The 18,750-nt window shown below is 49.9% G+C and overlaps 1 non-coding gene across 1 annotated transcript; it reads left to right on the forward strand.

Annotated features, from left to right (window-relative positions):
* The first annotated feature begins 18,239 nt into the window (after positions 1-18,239).
* TRNAS-CGA (transfer RNA serine (anticodon CGA)) lies at positions 18,240-18,321 on the forward strand. The gene has a single exon. It is a non-coding gene; the product is annotated as a tRNA-Ser (tRNA).
* Positions 18,322-18,750: the final 429 nt, after the last annotated feature.

An 18,750-nucleotide genomic window follows, 5' to 3' on the forward strand; every position in this document is an offset into this window, starting at 1 on the left:
TGGAGAGAGGCCCCCAGTCTCCAGGCCGGCCCCCTCCCCGGCAGATCGTGCAGGCAGTAAATTCCCTGGGCAGCAGAGGTCACGGCCCCGTTAGCCCTGCCTGTGGCCCAGCTCCCACCCACTCCCCATCTGGCTCTGGGGGGCAGGAACTTAGAGCAAAGGAATGGGAGGAATAAACACGCTCATGTCTCTGCAGGGATGAGAAGGCCATGTCTCCGCATCCGGTGCCCGAGTCCCCTGAGCTGGAAAAGAGAATCCGGGATTTCCCTCGAGAGAACAATCTCCAGGGGACTGTGACGGGATTCCTGGGTAAGGGGCGCTGCTGGGGGTTTCTCTCATTGTATTCGAGCAGGGCAGGGGGCGGGATTTGGCCCAGCAGGTTGGGTTATTATCAGTTCCTGTGTGCCCCTATTACTCGTGGATCAGAGCTTCATTCAGAGCACTGTGACTGCCCAGCCCAGAGGGGCCCAGATCCTGGGAGAGCCCTTGGGGTCCCAGCTTCCCTGGCTGCTCAGAGCAGAGCCCAAAGGGGAAGATTTCAGGAGAGCAGATAATTCATAATCATGAATCTGTGTGCCCAGTGCTGTCTCCTGCTCTCTCCCTGGCTATCTGAGTGCAGGGGCGGGTGCTCTTGGTTAACAGGAGACGTTATCACGGATTCTCAGCCTCCCTGACTGACACCAGCTGAGCCTCAGGGCCCTAGTGTTTAAGCACCTTGGGCCACACTTTCAATGGTATTTAGGTGTCTGGTGGGAACCTCCAAAGCACCTAACTCCTATGGACTTGCCTAACCTGCTTCAGCCCTTTTGAAAATCCCATTCTCCAGGCTGTTTCCCTGCCATAGGTCTGGTGCTCTTGAACAGTCCCTGGGAGGAGCTCTTTAGTGTGGCAACCCCTTAAGGTCACACTTTTTCCAGTTTTCAGAGTAACAGCCGTGTTAGTCTGTATTCGCAAAAAGAAAAGGAGTACTTGTGGCACCTTAGAGACTAACCAATTTATTTGAGCATGAGCTTTCGTGAGCTACAGCTCACTTCATCGGATGCATACCGTGGAAACCGCAGCAGACTTTATATACACACAGAGAATATGAAACAATACCTCCTCCCACCCCACTGTCCTGTTAGTAATAGCTTATCTAAAGTGATCATCAAGTTGGGCCATTTACAGCACAAATCCAGGTTTTCTCACCCTCCACCCCCCAACACAAATCCACTCTCCTGCTGGTGATAGCCCATCCAAAGTGACAACTCTCTACACAATGTGCATGATAATCAAGTTGGGCCATTTCCTGCACAAATCCAGGTTCTCTCACCCCCTCACCCCCCTCCCAAAAACCACACACACAAACTCACTATCCTGCTGGTAATAGCTCATCCAAAGTGACCACTCTCCCTACAATGTGCATGATAATCAAGGTGGGCCATTTCCAGCACAAATCCAGGTTTTCTCACCACCCCCCCACCCCCATACACACACAAACTCACTCTCCTGCTGGTAATAGCTCATCCAAACTGACCACTCTCCAAGTTTAAATCCAAGTTAAACCAGAACATCTCGGGGGGAGGGGGATAGGAAAAAACTAGGGGAAATAGGCTACCTTGCATAATGACTTAGCCACTCCCAGTCTCTATTTAAGCCTAAATTAATAGTATCCAATTTGCAAATGAATTCCAATTCAGCAGTTTCTCGCTGGAGTCTGGATTTGAAGTTTTTTTGTTTTAAGATAGCGACCTTCCTGTCTGTGATTGCGTGACCAGAGAGATTGAAGTGTTCTCCGACTGATTTATGAATGTTATAATTCTTGACATCTGATTTGTGTCCATTTATTCTTTTACGTAGAGACTGTCCAGTTTGACCAATGTAAATGGTAGAGGGGCATTGCTGGCACATGATGGCATATATCACATTGGTGGATGTGCAGGTAAACGAGCCTCTGATAGTGTGGCTGATGTGATTAGGCCCTGTGATGGTGTCCCCTGAATAGATATGTGGGCACAGTTGGCAATGGCCTTTGTTGCAAGGATAGGTTCCTGGGTTAGTGTTTCTGTTGTGTGGTATGTGGTTGTTGGTGAGTATTTGCTTCAGGTTGGGGGGCTGTCTGTAGGCAAGGACTGGCCTGTCTCCCAAGATTTGTGCTGGAAATGGCCCACCTTGATTATCATGCACATTGTAGGGAGAGTGGTCACTTTGGATGAGCTATTACCAGCAGGATAGTGAGTTTGTGTGTGTGGTTTTTGGGAGGGGGGTGAGGGGGTGAGAGAACCTGGATTTGTGCAGGAAATGGCCCAACTTGATTATCATGCACATTGTGTAGAGAGAAAAGGAGTACTTGTGGCACCTTAGAAACTAACCAATTTATTTGAGCATGAGCTTTCGTGAGCTACAGCTCACTTCATCAGATGTATACCGTGGAAACTGCAGCAGACTTTATATATACACAGAGAATATGAAACAATACCTCCTCCCACCCCACTGTCCTGCTGGTAATAGCTTATCTAAAGTAATCGTCAGGTTAGGCCATTTCCAGCACAAATCCAGGTTTTCTCACCCTCCACCCCCCCACACAAATTCACTCTCCTGCTGGTGATAGCCCATCCAAAGTGACAACTCTTTACACGTTTCAGAGTAACAGCCGTGTTAGTCTGTATTCGCAAAAAGAAAAGGAGTACTTGTGGCACCTTAGAGACTAACCAGTTTATTTGAGCATGAGCTTTCGTGAGCTACAGCTCACTTGATGAAGTGAGCTGTAGCTCACGAAAGCTCATGCTCAAATAAACTGGTTAGTCTCTAAGGTGCCACAAGAACTCTTTACACAATGTGCATGATAATGAAGTTAGGCCATTTCCTGCACAAATCCAGGTTCTCTCACTCCCTCACCCCCCTCCAAAAACCACCCCCATACACACGCAGACTCACTCTCCTGCTGGTAATAGCTCGTCCAAACTGACCACTCTCCAAGTTTAAATCCAAGTTAAACCAGAACATCTGGGGGGAGGGGGGGGTAGGAAAAAACAAGAGGAAATAGGCTACCTTGCATAATGACTTAGCCACTCCCAGTCTCTATTTAAGCCTAAATTAATAGTATCCAATTTGCAAATGAATTCCAATTCAGCAGTTTCTCGCTGGAGTCTGGATTTGAAGTTTTTTTGTTTTAAGATAGCGACCTTCATGTCTGTGATTGCGTGACCAGAGAGATTGAAGTGTTCTCCGACTGGTTTATGAATGTTATAATTCTTGACATCTGATTTGTGTCCATTTATTCTTTTACGTAGAGACTGTCCAGTTTGACCAATGTACATGGCAGAGGGGCATTGCTGGCACATGATGGCATAAATCACATTGGTGGATGTGCAGGTGAACGAGCCTCTGATAGTGTGGCTGATGTTATTAGGCCCTGTGATGGTGTCCCCTGAATAGATATGTGGGCACAATTGGCAACGGGCTTTGTTGCAAGGATAAGTTCCTGGGTTAGTGGTTCTGTTGTGTGGTATGTGGTTGTTGGTGAGTATTTGCTTCAGGTTGCGGGGCTGTCTGTAGGCAAGGACTGGCCTGTCTCCCAAGATTTGTGAGAGTGTTGGGTCATCCTTTAGGATAGGTTGTAGATCCTTAATAATGCGTTGGAGGGGTTTTAGTTGGGGGCTGAAGGTGACGGCTAGTGGCGTTCTGTTATTTTCTTTGTTAGGCCTGTCCTGTAGTAGGTAACTTCTGGGAACTCTTCTGGCCCTATCAATCTGTTTCTTTACTTCCGCAGATGGGTATTGTAGTTGTAAGAAAGCTTGACAGAGATCTTGTAGGTGTTTGTCTCTGTCTGAGGGGTTGGAGCAAATGCGGTTGTATCGCAGAGCTTGGCTGTAGACGATGGATCGTGTGGTGTGGTCAGGGTGAAAGCTGGAGGCATGCAGGTAGGAATAGCGGTCAGTAGGTTTCCGGTATAGGGTGGTGTTTATGTGACCATTGTTTATTAGCACTGTAGTGTCCAGGAAGTGGATCTCTTGTGTGGACTGGACCAGGCTGAGGTTGATGGTGGGATGGAAATTGTTGAAATCATGGTGGAATTCCTCAAGGGCTTCTTTTCCATGGGTCCAGATGATGAAGATGTCATCAATATAGCGCAAGTAGAGTAGGGGCTTTAGGGGACGAGAGCTGAGGAAGCGTTGTTCTAAATCAGCCATAAAAATGTTGGCATATTGTGGGGCCATGCGGGTACCCATAGCAGTGCCGCTGATCTGAAGGTATACATTGTCCCCAAATGTGAAATAGTTATGGGTAAGGACAAAGTCACAAAGTTCAGCCACCAGGTTAGCCGTGACATTATCGGGGATAGTGTTCCTGACGGCTTGTAGTCCATCTTTGTGTGGAATGTTGGTGTAGAGGGCTTCTACATCCATAGTGGCCAGGATGGTGTTATCAGGAAGATCACCGATGGATTGAAGTTTCCTCAGGAAGTCAGTGGTGTCTCGAAGGTAGCTGGGAGTGCTGGTAGCGTAGGGCCTGAGGAGGGAGTCTACATAGCCAGACAATCCTGCTGTCAGGGTGCCAATGCCTGAAATGTCGGAGACGTCGAAAATAGGATTCTAGGTCACCACAGAACTGTATCATGTTCATGGGGGTGGAGGGGCAGAAGGAGAGGCCCCGAGATAGAACAGCTGCTTCGGCTGGGCTGAGAGTATAGTTGGATAGGTTAACAATATTGCTAGGTGGGTTGAGGGAACCATTGCTGTGGCCCCTTGTAGACAGTCTGGACAGTCTCTACGTAAAAGAATAAATGGACACAAATCAGATGTCAAGAATTATAACATTCATAAACCAGTCGGAGAACACTTCAATCTCTCTGGTCACGCAATCACAGACATGAAGGTCGCTATCTTAAAACAAAAAAACTTCAAATCCAGACTCCAGCGAGAAACTGCTGAATTGGAATTCATTTGCAAATTGGATACTATTAATTTAGGCTTAAATAGAGACTGGGAGTGGCTAAGTCATTATGTAAGGTAGCCTATTTCCTCTTGTTTTTTCCTACCCCCCCCTCCCCCCAGATGTTCTGGTTTAACTTGGATTTAAACTTGGAGAGTGGTCAGTTTGGACGAGCTATTACCAGCAGGAGAGTGAGTCTGCGTGTGTATGGGGGTGGTTTTTGGAGGGGGGTGAGGGAGTGAGAGAACCTGGATTTGTGCAGGAAATGGCCTAACTTCATTATCATGCACATTGTGTAAAGAGTTGTCACTTTGGATGGGCTATCACCAGCAGGAGAGTGAATTTGTGTGGGGGGGTGGAGGGTGAGAAAACCTGGATTTGTGCTGGAAATGGCCTAACCTGACGATTACTTTAGATAAGCTATTACCAGCAGGACAGTGGGGTGGGAGGAGGTATTGTTTCATATTCTCTGTGTATATATAAAGTCTGCTGCAGTTTCCACGGTATACATCTGATGAAGTGAGCTGTAGCTCACGAAAGCTCATGCTCAGATAAATTGGTTAGTCTCTAAGGTGCCACAAGTACTCCTTTTCTTTTTGCGAATACAGACTAACACGGCTGTTACTCTGAAACCTGTCATTGTGTAGAGAGTTGTCACTTTGGATGGGCTATCACCAGCAGGAGAGTGAATTTGTGGGGGGTGGGGTGGAGGGTGAGAAAACCTGGATTTGTGCTGGAAATGGCCCAACTTGATGATCACTTTAGATAAGCTATTACCAACAGGACAGTGGGGTGGGAGGAGGTATTGTTTCATATTCTCTGTGTGTATATAAAGTCTGCTGCAGTATCCACGGTATGCATCTGATGAAGTGAGCTGTAGCTCACGAAAGCTCATGCTCAGATAAATTGGTTAGTCTCTAAGGTACCACAAATCCTCCTTTTCTTTTTCCAGTGAGGAAAGTCACCTGGCTTCACCGCCTCCTGACTCTGAGTCTCAGAGCCTTCAGCACCCCTGCTTCACGTCAGCAAGTCCACCTGAGTTGGACACCCAAGGGCGACTTGTAGGCCCCCAGGGAGCCATGTACCCCACTTCCTTCCCCCGGAGTGACTCTCAACCAGCATTGTAAAAGCAGGGGGGTTATCACAGGGGCAGCCAACAGGCAGACCGCGGGCCAAAGCTGGGCCACCCGCTGCTTTCCAGCAGATCCTGAAATCTTTTGATTGTTTTATTAGATCAGGATTGTTACTAGTTTTTATTGTTTTCTCTGAAGTCTGGACCTTGACGATACCTCGACCAAGGCATCTGGACCTGACTAAGAAGTAACGGGCTCCCCGCCCCCCAGCGGCCGCCCCGGGTCCGGGGGCCAGGCGGGGAGCGTGCGCAGCGCCCCCGGGCGCAGGGGGGAACTCAGCCCCCAGGCGCTCGCAGGGGCCCCGGGCACCGGGACGGGAGCTGTCCCCCCGGCGCCCCGTGGCGCTGCGGCCAGCCGGACGAGTCCGTTCCGCGGCCGGCAGCTGGGCCCCGGGGCGCTCGGCGGGGAGCGCTGCTGGGGGCGCGGAGCCCCGGGAGCCCAGCACCGAGCGGGCCTCGCCCGGAGAGCGGGACGGCCGGGTCGGGCCGCGGCCACGGCGTATGCACCGCGATGCCTGATGGGAAATGGAGGGTCACCCGCGGGGCCCGGCTTCGCCCCCCCGCCCCGGCCGCGCGGCCCGTTCCGAAGGTGGGGGGAGCGTCGCGCGCTGTGACATCATCTCGGCGCGACAGCGACGGGGCGGGAGCGGAGCCTGCGGGGAGACGTTCGTGTGCGCGCTGCGTCTCCCAGCGTGCCCGGGGCCGCGCGGTGGCTGACGGGAGTAGTCCCCACGCAGCGACTTCCCGCGGGGGCCGATGGGAAAAGCGGCCGCGAGAGACGGGCGCGCACGGCGCAGGCGCGCTACGTCTGGGTCCCGACAGCGCCCGCGGGACTCGACCCGCTGCCGCGCTACGGCGGCCCGTGAGGCCGGATCCGGGGGGTTCAGCCGGCGTGCGGGGGAGCGGGGGGAGGAGCCCGGCCGGGCCTGGCAGCGCCGCCCCTCCGCCAGGTAGTCGCGCGCCGGCCGCGAGAGGAGTCCGGGGCCGAGGCCGCCCTGAGCCGTCGGCGGGAGCGGGGCCAGCCACGGGGGGGGCCGCAGCCTAAAACCAGCGGCTTTGAATTCCCGACCCCCCCCACACCCAGAGACCCACAGAGAGACCCCCCCACACCCCCGACACACAGACCCAGAGACCGAGACCCCCCCACACACAGAGACCCTGAGACAGAGACCCCCCCACACCCCCCGACACACAGACCCAGAGACCGAGACCCCCCCACACACAGAGACCCAGAGACAGAGACCCCCCCACACCCCCCGACACACAGACCCAGAGACCGAGACCCCCCACACACAGAGACCCAGAGACAGAGACCCCCCCACACCCCCCGACACACAGACCCAGAGACCGAGACCCCCCACACACAGAGACCCAGAGACAGAGACCCCCCCCACACAGACCCAGAGACACCCCCACACACAGAGACCCACAGAGAGACCCCCCCCACACCCCCGACACACAGACCCAGAGACCGAGACCCCCCCTCACACAGAGACTCAGAGACAGAGACACCCCCACACACACCTCCCACACAGACCCAGAGACCCCCCCACACACAGAGACCCACAGAGAGACCCTCCCACACCGACCCAGAGACCGAGACCCCCCCGCACACAGACCCAGAGACCGAAACCCCCCCACACACAGAGACCCTGAGACAGAGACCCCCCCACACCCCCCCACACACAGACCCAGAGACCCCCCCACACCCCCGACACACAGACCCAGAGACCGAGACCCCCCCACACACAGAGACCCAGAGACAGAGACCCCCCCACACCCCCCGACACACAGACCCAGAGACCGAGACCCCCCACACACAGAGACCCTGAGACAGAGACACCCCCACACACACACCCCACACAGACCCAGAGACACCCACACACACAGAGACCCAGAGACAGAGACCCCCCACACACACCCCCCACACAGACCCAGAGACACCGCCACACACAGAGACCCACAGAGAGACCCCCCCCACACCCCCGACACACAGACCCAGAGACCGAGACCCCCCCTCACACAGAGACCCAGAGACAGAGACACCCCCACACACACGCCCCACACAGACCCAGAGACCCCCACACACACAGAGACCCAGAGACAGAGACCCCCCCACACACACACCCCACAGAGACCCAGAGACCCCCCACACACACAGAGACCCAGAGACAGAGACCCCCCCCCACACACCCCCCACAGAGACCCAGAGACACCCCCCACACACACAGAGACCCGCACACACGTCCTGTGAACCGGGAGTTCTCGGCTATTTCTTAAACCGCGGGCAATTAGCAGCAAGATTTGAGGAGTCCCTGAACTAGTTAATATCCAAGAATAACAATTACTGCAACCCAATCAAGTAATTTTCATAGTGTGTGTACATATAGACACACACACACATATATATTTGGGCTGTCAAACGATTAAAAAAAATCACGATTAACTGTGCGGTTGTACAACAATAGAATACCATTTACTTTAAATATTTGGCATGCTTACATTTTCAAATATATTAATTTTAATTACAACACAATACGTAGTGTACAGTCCTCAATTTATATTTATTTTTGATTACAAATATTTGCTCTGTAAAAAAACAAAAAAATTGTAAAGATTCTTAAACCTTGGGCAGAGCGCTGTTGCTGTTTTTAGAAATCTCACATTGGTACCTTCTTTGCGTTTTGTCAAATCTGCTGTGAAAATGTTCTTAAAACGAATATGTGCTGGGTCATCTTCCAAGACTACAGTAACATGAAACATATGCAGAATGCAGGTAAAATAGAGCAGGAGACCTACAATTCTCCCCCCAAGGAGTACAGTCACAAATTTAATTGATGTATTATTTTTTTAACGAGCATCATCAGCATGGAAATATGTCCTCTGGAATGGTGGCCGAAGCATGAAGGGGCATACGAATGTTTAGCATATCTGGCATATCTTGCAAGGCTGGCTACAAAAATGTCATGGGAACGCCTGTTCTCACTTTCAGGTGACATTGTAAATAAGAAGCAGGCAACAGTATCTCCTGTCAGTTGTAAACAAACTTTTGTCTTAGCGATTGGCAGAATAAGAAGTAGGACTGAGTGGACTTGTAGGCGCTAAAGTTTTCAACTGTTTTGTTTTGAGTGCAGTTATGCAATCAGAAAAAACCCAACTGCATTTGTTACACTTTCACAATAAAGAGTTTGCACTTCAATACTTGTATGGGGTGAATTGAAAAATACTATTTTTTTTGTTTTATCATTTTTACAGAGCATATATTTGTAATAAAAAATTAATAATATAAAGTGAGCACTCTGCACTTTGTGTTCTGTGTTGTAATTGAAATCAGTATTGAAAATGTATCAAAAAATATATAATAAATTGCAATTGTTATTCTATTGTTATAAGTGTGATTAATCGCGCCTGATTTTTTTGAGTTAATCCTGTGAGATAACTGTGATTGACAGCCTTAACGTACATATATAAAATAATACCAAATCCTCAGAACACCAATATAATGGGGAAAGTAATTCTTACCTTAAAATGACAAGTGATTTTATGTACTCATGTGGCACTTGTTGGCATTGCCCTAGCAACAAAGCTATTGAAACAGAAAAGCAGGCAGGGTGCGGCAGTGAGGCTGATGCCTCGCAGGGCTACCAGGGGGAAAAAAAAAATCTTTTCATTTTGCCTGTGCTCCTAAGAGGTTGAAAGTTACCTAAACCCCAAAGCATAAAAGTGGGAGTGGGGGCAGGTGCTTTGAAACTTCCATTCCCAGGATCGCCATGGCACATGGGTCATGAGAGACAGAGTCTACTGGGGCCAGGGCAGGGCTTGCAACTAAACTCCCATGTTTCCCTCAGGATTTTCAAACTACACTGGACCCTGACTAGAATGTGGGATTTGGGATCCATGCCAAATCCCGCATTCTAGCGGGTACTGCCTTACAGTGGGGACCACGTTACAATGAAAGTTAATGACGGTTACTAAATTTGGGATCCGCAACCACGTTCTATCAGAATTTGTGTTATATAGACACGTGTTCTAGCGAGGGTCCGGTGTATAACTTTCAGGTTCTCGTCTCTGTCAACTCAGGCTATGTCTACCCTATAGCATTTACAGCGGCACAGCTGCAGTGGGCTAGCCCCTTGTTCTGTGTTTGGGAGTGGCAAGGGATTCCTTCATGGTCTTTTTCCTCTTTCAGGTGCTTTCAAGGGTCATCATGGTGCACCTTGGTAAGTGCAGACAGGGCTTGTTAAGGGTTGCGTGCACACCATGTTGTACTGACAGACCCCAGTTTCTGCATCCCTCTAAATCAATCACAGTTAGTGGAGAATGTGCAGCCTTCACCGCTGAACTCTCTTAAGGGTTGGTAGAGCAAATCTGTCATCTTTATTGTAAATAAATTGCTTTAAGACCTCAATCTCCTGGCAAAGTACAGACTTCGATTCCATCATGAAGAATAATCTATTGTTGCTGCGTAAGGGAAGGTTACAGCAGTTTTCTTGAGCGCATGTCACAAAACCGGTTGAAAAACTTCTAGGTAACTCAGTGTGTTTTCCAATCTCAGCTATTTGCTTATTTCTCTTAAAAGACAATAGGTTTTCCTTGGTGATCCTCTGCATACTTGGAGTACCAAAGACTCTTTCTTCATTTCTTTGCATGAATCCTTGAGAATATGTATATATGCAATCACCCTTCTTTTGGCCACAGGAAATGGGATGTTTCAGAGTAGCAGCCTTGTTAGTCTGTATCCGGAAAAAGAACGGGAGGACTTGCAGCACCTTAGAGACTAACAAATTCAATTAAGCATAAGCTTTCATGGGCTACAGCTCACTTCATCAGATGAATAGAATGGAACATATAGTAAGAAGATATATACACATACAGAGAATCATGAAAAGATGGGATTTGCCATACAAACTGTAAGAGGCTAATTAAGATGAGCTATAATTTGTTAGTCTCTAAGGTGTCACAAGTACTCCTGTTCTTTTTTAGGAAATGGGAACGGGTCTCATTTATGGAGACGCTGAGCTGGCCAAGACAGCAGTAAAAGGCACTTCAAGCCACTAGAGGGTTAGTGAGACAGACAATTACTCTCACTTCTTAAAAGTCTCATTAACTATTGGAACAGTTGACCGAGGGTTGTCGTGAATTCTCCATCACTGACAATTTAACTTGAGATTGGATGTTTTTCTGAAATATATATGCTAAGAATTTTTTTGGGGAAGTTCTATAACGTGTTATATAGGATGTCAGACGAGATAATCACAGCGCTCCCTTTTAGCCTTTGAATCTGTGCGTCTAGAACAGTCATATTGCAACTCCAGCTATAAATATAAATAATCTTTCTTTCAGGTCTTTCTGGATTTTTCCCATTGCATCCTATGACCATCACAAATGCAGAAAGATTAAGGAAGAGAAGAGCCTTGAAAGCCATAACAGCTTCTGAGGAAGAAACTCCAGGTGACTGATAACATCTAACTGAACTGAATTACTCAAAAGGTTACTGTACAGACAAGGATCAGAACAGTGTGCCAACTAAAAAGGACAATATATTTACTACAGGCAAAGAAATGATAGTGGATGTGAATTATTTCATAAGAACATTAAAGTATTTTGAAGCTTTAGGAGTCCTCAGACAAGGATTCTGATTGTCCTCATTTGTTAATTACTTCTCATTTTGCACAAATTATTAATCTTTCATGTTTGTCAAACTGCAATTACTTAGGCCCAGATCCACCAAGGTAAAATTTAGGCTCCTAAATTCCACTGAAATCCAATGGAAGTCAAGAACCAAAATACCTTTGTGGCTCTGGGCCTTCCAGATTACAGCATTCATACAAACTGAATACAAACTCCCGTTTTCTAAATAGCTCTATTGTGGAGGTAGAGAGAGCGTTACTGACTGTCGTAAGAGTCTAATGTATAGGAAGTTGTGCTGGATCAACGAACAGGTGAGGATGCACCTGGAGGCTTCCTTCCAAACGTCACCTTACCATTACTTAAGACAAGCCACAGTTGGTTTTTAATTTTACAGTGAACTATTTCAAGATTTTTGTTAGAGGAGGGACACTCAGACCTGGCCACTGTTGCTTCTTTATTTTCACCCAATGAAGCCGCAAATAGTGTAAGCAGCAGAAAATCCTTTTTTCGGTGCAGGGGTGCAGCACAGAATGTGACACAAATTACTTAATCACACTACTGTTCTTCCAGAAGGTATCCCACAGAACATGACCACTTTAAACATAGCAAATACTTGGATGGTTTTATACCTTTCTCCCTGAACAGTATTTGATCAAACATTATACATGCGTCCAGCTAAAGCAATAATTTAAAAATCCAGGAATTACTACATGATGTTCATAGATTATCAGCCACCCACAGCAGCCATTCATATTCCAGTGTGTTAAGCACAATAAGAATTGAGCTATGTTCAGAGGCAGACAGCTATCCCTGTTACTGGGAGGAACTCGCACATCATTCATTCTATCGTCTTCCATCCACATTCTAACTCGCTTAAATGTCTTAGGTAAGGCTTGTACCATCCCCGAAGATCACCAACCTCAGACTCTGGTAGACCAAACAAAGCCACTGAGTTTGAGTCATAGAACCATCACCCCAAAAGCCTTAATGCCAATCAGTGCAAATCTCAGAATTGATGATGGGGAGCACATGAGATCTTTCTCAGCCCACACAGTGCAGCGCATCACCCCTTTTAAAGCACTCGACGTAACAAAGCTGAGACACGCTCACTGGACGATGACAGTATCCTGCTTATTTAAGAAGAGCACAATACAATAGACCACTCTAGTGCTGACAGAAAAGTCGCCTTCCTCAGCTGTTGCTCCAAGATGGCAATCTGCTGCTGTTCCTACATGTGAGGAAGTTGGTGGGGCTCAAAAGGAGGGCAGCTCACAGCAAGAGAAATGGCTGAGAAGAGCTAGGCAAGTCAGAGGGACTTGAGATTCATTGCAGGCCTGTGTGTTGCTCCCTTGGCAGCACACCCATAAGGGTGCGGGGAGAAGCATGGAAACTCAGCCAGCTCTCACTTGCCAGGCAGCTGGGAATTGGTTACATTTTTAATGGAGAAGTAAAATCTGAGCAAATGTATACATGGAACCAAAGAAAAATAAGATCTTTTGGGTGATACCTGAAGTCCTGCCTGAAAAGGTTCAGGCAGACATGGCTGGTTTGGATTTTGCCTATTAGTACATTTAAACCAGGGGTTCTCCGAACACATTTTTTGGTGGCCTCGCACTGTGACCACCAATTCTTGCTGGTGGCCGCACTGACACTTTTCCCTAAAATACTTAACTGTAGGAAAAACAAATAAATATGCACATACACGTGTCCAAATCCTTGTAATTTATTTATGTAGGGTTTTTTCAGACTCACAAATAATATGAAAAATTATATTTGTATGTTGAATATTGCTTTTCGCAGCACACTTAGTAGCTAGCTGGGAGTTTGTGAAAAGTGATACTAACAAACATACAAGTATCACTTTTCACAGCCTCCGAGGTAGCTAGTCAGTGTGCTGTGAAAAGTGATACTTGCATGTTTCTTCGTTTCGCTTTTCTCAGCAAGCCCCAGGTTTGGAGAGGGAGGCAGCAGGGGTCTGGGGCAATGTGGGGGATAGAGGTGGAACCAGGGAAGGCAGTGGGGGCTGGGGGCGATAAATGGGGGTTCGGGGAGGCGTCGGGGAGAATGGTGAACACTGCTGCCATATGGCTGGATAAAATCATGTTGTTGGTGTAATGCAGGAGGTCAGATTAAAAAACTCACATTAGTCCTGTCCATGGAATCACAGAACTGGAAGGACCGTCCTAGTCCCGTCCCCTGCACTCAAGGCAGGACTAAGTACAATAGAACCTCAAAAATACGAACACCAGAGTTACAGACGGACCCGTCAGCCAGACACCACGTGGCCCCAGAAGTACGCAGTCAGGCAGCAGCGGAGACGAAAAACAAAAAAACCCAACAAATACTGAGCTGTGCCGGCATGGCATCGTCCAGTTAGGCACATCGGGGCTGCCTGTCCCCACCCCCACCCACTACTTGCCACGCGGAAGGCCAGCCACGTACAGGTGAAGACGCTGAGGTTCACAGGCACAGCTGTGAGCTCCCGAGAAGGAGTGCTGGGGTCTGCACTAGCCACAGGGGCTGTTTCCCGCCTCTGGCTGGGAGGGGGACAAGCCTGCAACCTTAGTCTCAGTCCAGGAAAGAAGCTCCCTGAGCTGCTGCTGGAACCTGGCCGAGAGCGTCAGCTGCTGGAGCCCGAACTCCTGCCCGCCTGCCGCGCTCTGGAGGAGCGGCTGCGTTTGAAAGGGCCCCGGCCTGCACTGCGCACCCACTGGTGCCAAAGCGCCCCCGGGTGCCTCACGCATCACCCTTGCAGTCAGGGGGCGAGAATCAGAAACTCGCCGGTCAGCCGCTGCAGAGTGTGAGCCCCCGTTCCCAGCACTCCGCCCTGAGGAGCAGCCCATAACGGCTTGGGCAAAGTTACCAACAACCTCCATTCCCGAGGTCTCCGTAATTCTCCTGTATTATGTAGACCAGGGGCTGTCAACAGGCGAACCACGGGCTAAATCCGGATTGCCAGACGCTTTTGAACGGACCCCACAAAATTTTATTTACATATTATCATTCTTATTTTTTTTTAAATGATTTTCTCTGCAGTCTGGCCCTGACTGTACATTGATGAAGAATTTGGACCTTGACAAAAAATAATTGACTACCCCTCATCTAGACCATCCCTGAGCGGTGACTGTCGATCCTGCTAAGAACCTACAATGACAGAGATTCCACAACCTCCCTAGGTAATTTGTTCCAGTGCTTAACTATGCTGGCAGGAAGTTTTTCCTAACATCCAACCTAAACCTCCCTCGCTGCAATTTCAGCCCATTGCTTCTTGTCCTGTCCTCAGAGATTCACAAGAACAATTTTTCTCCATCCTCCTTGTAACAACCTTTTATGTACTTGAAAACTGTTCTCATGTCCCCTCTCAGTCTTCTCTTCTCCAGACTAAACAAACCCAGTTCTTTCAACCTTTCCTCGTAGATCATGTTTTCTAGACCAGCGGTTCTCAACAGGGGGTTCGTGGCCCACTGGGGGTCCATGAACGCTTTCAGGGGGGCCGCAGGGCCCCGTGGCTAAAATCCAAAGCCCGAAACCCAGCACCTCCCACAGGGCTGAAGCTGGGAGCAGCAGGGCTGAATTCTGGAGCCCCGAGCCCCGGTGCTCCCCAAGGGACAGAAGCCCTGAGCCCATGGGCAGAGTTGGGGGAACACAGTGGTGTTACACCCCCCCCCCAAACTACAGTGCAAGAGCAGGGCAGTCCTGGGGTAGCTCCACACCCCGCCTCCACCACCTCCTCTCTCCACCCCCTGGCTAGGTCGGAGGTGGGAAGCCAGAGTCCGGCAGCGTGGGACAGCTGCTGCTCTGACTGGTGCCATGGAGCAGGCGGGCGCAGCGTTGCCTCGTCTCCTGCTGCTGCAGGGGGTTGAAGCTGCTCCCCTTTGCTCATGCAGCTGGTAAGAGCTGCCTGGGCTGGGGGACCCGGCTGCTTTGTGGCTGGCAGAGCCCTCAGGGTACAGGGAGCGCAGGGGAGCCCTGAGAGCACACAGCCCCTAGCTACCTCCTCCCTGCACCCTGAGCTACCCTCTGCCCACACACAGCCCCTAGCTACCTCCTCCCTGCACCCTGAGCTACCCTCTGCCCACACACAGCCCCTAGCTACCTCCTCCCTGCACCCTGAGCTACCCTCTGCCCACACACAGCCCCTAGCTACCTCCTCCCTGCACCCTGAGCTACCCCCCTGCACACAGCCCCTAGCTATCCCTCTCCCTGCACCTCAAACTTTTTGAGCTGAGCCCCCCCACCTTTGAGTTATAATTTTTGGTTGTAGGCCCCCCAAGTCCAGACAGGCGGGTGGTCTGCTGAGGTGAGTCAGGGGTGAATGTAGCATACCCCCCCCTGACCCCGCCATCGGAGCTGGCTTGAGCCTCACTGGCCCCTGCCCACCCAAAACAGAAGTCAAACTATACCTATGCAAACTTGTTTTCCCCCCTTTCCCCGGCCCAGAGCCTCCCCCTCCCACACTGGGCCCTGGAGATTTTAATGGCATGTTGTGGGTGGCCCCAGAAAGAAAAAGGTTGAGAACCCCTGTTCTAGACCTTTCATCATTTTTGTTACTCTCCTCTGGACCTTCTCCAATTTGTCCACATCCTTCCCGAAATGTGGCGCCCCGACTTAGACACAATACTTTAGCTGAGGCCACATCAGCATGGAGTAGAGCAGAAGAATTACGTCTTGTATCTTGCTTACAACACTCCTGCTAATCCTGCCCAGGATGAGGTTTGCTTTTTTTGCAAGTGTTACACTGTTGACTCATATTTAGCTTGTGGTCCACTATGACCCCCAGATCCCCTTCCGCAGTACTACTTCCTAGGGTGTCACGTCCTGCTCTGTATGTGTGCAGCTGACTGTTCTGTCCTAAGGGGAGTACTTTGCATTTGTCCTTATTGAATTTCAGCCTGTGAACTTCAGACCATTTCTCCAGTTTCCCCAGATCATTTTGAATTTTAATCCTATCCTCCAGAGCACTTGCAACCCCTCCCATCTTGGTATCATCCACAAACTTTATCAGTAAAAAGAAAAGGAGGACTTGTGGCACCTTAGAGACTAACCAATTTATTTGAGCAGAAGCTTTCGTGAGCTACAGCTCATTTCATCGGATGCATACTGTGGAAAGTACACAAGATCTTTTTATACACACAAAGCATGAAAAAATGGGTGTTTACCACTACAAAAGGTTTTCTCTCCCCCCACCCCACTCTCCTGCTGGTAATAGCTTATCTAAAGTGATCACTCTCCTTACAATGTGTATGATAATCAAGGTGGGCCATTTCCAGCACAAATCCAGGGTTTAACAAGAAAGTCTGAGGCGGGGGTGGGGAGGGGGGCTAGGAAAAAAAACAAGGGGAAATAGGTTATCTTGGATAATGACTTAGCCACTCCCAGTCTCTATTTAAGCCTAAATTAATTGTATCCAATTTGCAAATGAATTCCAGTTCAACAGTCTCTCGCTGGAGTCTGGATTTGAAGTTTTTTTGTTGTAATATCGCAACTTTCATGTCTGTAATCGCGTGACCAGAGAGATTGAGTGTTCTCTGACTGGTTTATGAATGTTATAATTCTTGACATCTGATTTGGGTCCATATGTTCTTTTACGTAGAGGCTGTCCAGTTTGGCCAATGTACATGGCAGAGGGGCATTGCTGGCACATGATGGCATATATCACATTGGTGGATGTGCAGGTGAACGAGCCTCTGATAGTGTGGCTGATGTGATTAGGCCCTGTGATGGTGTCCCCTGAATAGATATGTGGGCACAGTTGGCAACGGGCTTTGTTGCAAGGATAGGTTCCTGGGTTAGTGGTTCTGTTGTGTGGTGTGTGGTTGTTGGTGAGTATTTGCTTCAGGTTGGGGGGCTGTCTGTAGGCAAGGACTGGCCTGTCTCCCAAGATTTGTGAGAGTGTTGGGTCATCCTTCAGGATAGGTTGTAGATCCTTAATAATGCATTGGAGGGGTTTTAGTTGGGGGCTGAAGGTGACGGCTAGTGGCGTTCTGTTATTTTCTTTGTTGGGCCTGTCCTGTAGTAGGTGACTTTTGGGTACTCTTCTGGCTCTGTCAATCTGTTTCTTCACTTCCGCAGGTGGGTATTGTAGTTGTAAGAAGGCTTGATAGAGATCTTGTAGGTGTTTGTCAGAGGGGTTGGAGCAAATGCGGTTGTATCGCAGAGCTTGGCTGTAGACGATGGATCGTGTGGTGTGGTCAGGGTGAAAGCTGGAGGCATGTAGGTAGGAATAGCGGTCAGTAGGTTTCCGGTATAGGGTGGTGTTTATATGACCATCGCTTATTAGCACAGTAGTGTCCAGGAAGTGGATCTTAATCATGTCTCTGCTAAGGCTGCGTCTACACTCCCCCTTGTGTCGGAAGAACGTATGTGGCTCGGGGTTTGAATAAGCCACCCCCCGAGTGACACAAGTTACACGGACCTAAGCGCCGGTGTGGACAGTGCTATGGTGCTGGGAGAGCTTCTCCTGCCAACATGGCTACGGCTGCTCGTTGAGGGTGGAGAGCTCCCTCCCGTCGGCTTCCAGCCGCTCCAGTAGAGACTACCGCTGGGGGCCACGTCACTCACAGCTGTGAGGGCCGAGCGGTTAAGGCGTTGGACTCGAAATCCAATTGGGTTTCCCTGCGCAGGTTCAAATCCTGCTCACAGCGAGGCCTGTGTTTTAGCCACACTTGCTCACCAGGGCAATACATCTCCACCGGCCCTGGGACGCTCTCCATACACTCCCCACCCCAGGTAAACCCTGTTCTGCTCCTTTCATGGGGATGCCTGGGATGGTGCCTCACGCTGTGTCCCTGCGGTCTCAGCTCCCGAGGCCTCTGCCCCTCACCCAGCACCCCCCGGCTCAGCCCCACCCCTGGGTGCTGCTCCTCTCCAGAGCGTGGAAGGAGCTGAGCACGGGCAGCCCGTATCAGAGGCCAGGGGAGGCTGAGCCTCCCCCAAAAGGCCGTCCATGCGGGGCGGAGATGCTGGGGAAGTGGGGCGGGTCTCCCCGCTGGAGGCCCGTGGGCCCGTGGTCAACTTTCGAGCGCTGGAAGCGAAGCTCCAGAGAAGTGGGGGCCCCGCCTGCACCCCACTCC

This window comes from Eretmochelys imbricata, chromosome 11 (assembly GCF_965152235.1).
Source record: "Eretmochelys imbricata isolate rEreImb1 chromosome 11, rEreImb1.hap1, whole genome shotgun sequence".
In the NCBI taxonomy this organism is placed as follows: domain Eukaryota; kingdom Metazoa; phylum Chordata; order Testudines; family Cheloniidae; genus Eretmochelys; species Eretmochelys imbricata.